Below are 2,838 nucleotides of genomic sequence, written 5' to 3' on the forward strand. Positions count from 1 at the left end.
TCCCACCCTTTTTTTCTACTTATACGTATATCTTCTAAAACATCCCCCAACAACCCAGGTGGAGTGTAACATGGTCTGGGGTGGATGTTGCGGTACCTGTGCTGAAGCATTCAAGTGAGGTGGCACTATAAATGATACCGTTGGAAGTACGGTCCCACTACAAACAGAGCACAATACAACTCCAACACACACGCAGGCATACACATATAGGGAGATATTAGCCAGTTGGCATAGGACTAGTAGTTAGTGCCTGATAAGGCAGGTCCTGCGAATTTCCTCAATATTGAATCGATTAATGTATATGCTAATTGTATTGACTGTATGAAATTGTATATCTATGTACTGTAAAGCGCTTTAGAGTGGCTTATGTTAGCTAGATAGGGCGCTTTATCAAATGTTGTATATATTTTTTTATTTATTTAGAATTATAATAAAAAGAAGACTTCTCAAGACAATAAAATATATGAAGAAAATATATTTATTAAAACGTATACAAATCTAGATAAGATACATTTATAAAACATCTGGTGGTGGTCAGTTTAACCGTTAAGACATCTGCTATTTTTATTATTTACAAATGGATAAATGCGACACACGGGGACATGCAATGTCGAGCAAGTTGATAAAACTATATAATATATATATAAATTTCTTTTTGGATAAAATAAAATTGCATAGTGGTAGGTGATATGTTAGCGTTGGATATTGTAAAAAATAATCAATCTAAAAATACACTGCAATATGTAATTATAATGTACAAATATTTAAAAAATACTCCATTTAAACAAAATATATCACATTTTCAAATGTCAAAAAGAAATATCATTGAGCAATCTTTGTGAATGTTTTTTGCTAACTAAGAAATACAATTGTTATCGTGTTTACCATAAAAATAGTCTTAGTAATCAGTGACAATGCTTGTGATTTAGATACCAGTTATTTTAAACCTAAGTGGTGTTCGTGTGCCTTCCGCAAAACGTTTGTGTTGCACAACTCTCGGAACGCCCTGTCCGCACTTTTGCTCAACATTTCTAAAATGTGATCTTCGCTATGTTCAGATAAGTAACTTGGATATATTGAACTTGTACTTGAGTTATTGAAAGGTAGACAGAGATGATAACGTAGTCAATGATATATCATCTAAAGTTTTTTTTTTTTCTACCTAGCTGATACCGGCTATAGAGACGCTAACCAGTCTCTAACTACGATGGGTGTTGCTTTGGGAAATCACTAAAAGCACAGAATAACCTCACATGTGATATAAATTTCAACAAATTGTGAATAGGAAAACGAAGGCTTAGTGACCTAGATTGATAAAGTAAATGCACTTTAGATGATGTGCCGTTTCATAAGAAATTTCATGATAATAATATTATATAAATTAGCTAAACATGTTACATGACATTGTAGACAAAATGTGTTTTAATGTTTATAACAGGTCTAGCTTTCTTATAACAACCCTAAATATTACGAAAGGGCACTTAAATAAATTCAATTTATTCATCATGGTACAATGTAAAATGGCCCTTTGTTTTACATTGATATACAGGTAAGAGTATTACCGGGGTATTTTATTATGATTCACCTAATTTCACATGGTCACATTTAACATGGATACACGCTGGTATGTCTTTCCACAGGTAATAAATGAGAAAATGAAGTATATCTATGGACTTTAGATAATGTGTGCGGCATTCAGTTTGGTAGCAAAAAGAGACTTGACATCTTATAATGCCGGTGAGCTTTTTTCATGACGGACATCGGCCTTAATGTCTTATTAATCACTAGGTTAGCATCGTTACATTTGTATGAACCATTGGTATACTCAAGAACAAGTTAATTTATTTAAATTTCATTTTGTTAATGAGCGAATTCAAATATGACGCATCAGAGGCTGAGTGTTTGGTAAGTATACCACCTTTAAGGCGTTTGTTGATCCTTAATGAACGTCAAAAAAAATTACAATAAAAGGGTGCGACATGCTGTACTACGGTGTACGTGTAGTAATTAAAACACGTCAAAACTTGTGTAATAGAGGAACTAAACACGTGTAGTAAAGGGAACTAAACACGTATAATAAAGGAGATTAAACACGTATAATAAAGGAACTAAACACGTGTAATAAAGGAACTAAACACGTGTAATAAAGGAGATTAAACACGTGTAGTAAAGGGAACTAAACACGTGTAATAAATGAGATTTAACACGTGTAATAAAGGAGATTAAACACGTGTAATAAAGGAGATTAAACACGAGAAGTAAAGGGAACTAAACACGTGTAATAAAGGAGATAAAACACGTGTAGTAAAGGGAACTAAACGCGTGTAATAAAGGAGTTTCAACACGTGTAATAAAGGAGATTTAACTCGTGTAATAAAGGGAACTAAACACGCGTAATAAAAGAAATTTAACACGTGTAATAAAGGAGATTAAACACGTGTAGTAAAGGGAACTAAACACGTGTAATAAAGGAGTTTTAACACGAGTAATAAAGGAGATTTAACTCGTGTAATAAAGGGAACTAAACACGTGTAATAAAGGAACTAAACACGTGTAATAAAGAAACTAAACACGTGTAATAAAGGAGATTAAACACGTGTTGTAAAGGGAATTAAACACGTGTAATAAAGGGAACTAAACACGTGTAATATATGAACTAAACACGTGTAATAAAGGAACTAAACACGTGTAATAAAGAAACTTAACACGTGTAATAAAGGAGATTTAACACAAGTTATAAAAGAAATATAACCTGAACACACGTACCTAAGTATACCATTACTAAATACATATAATATTACACATATACTGTATATGTAAAAATCGTCTAAACTGAAC

The sequence above is a fragment of the Mizuhopecten yessoensis genome, unplaced genomic scaffold (genome assembly GCF_002113885.1).
Source record: "Mizuhopecten yessoensis strain PY_sf001 unplaced genomic scaffold, ASM211388v2 scaffold11047, whole genome shotgun sequence".
In the NCBI taxonomy this organism is placed as follows: Eukaryota; Metazoa; Mollusca; class Bivalvia; order Pectinida; family Pectinidae; genus Mizuhopecten; species Mizuhopecten yessoensis.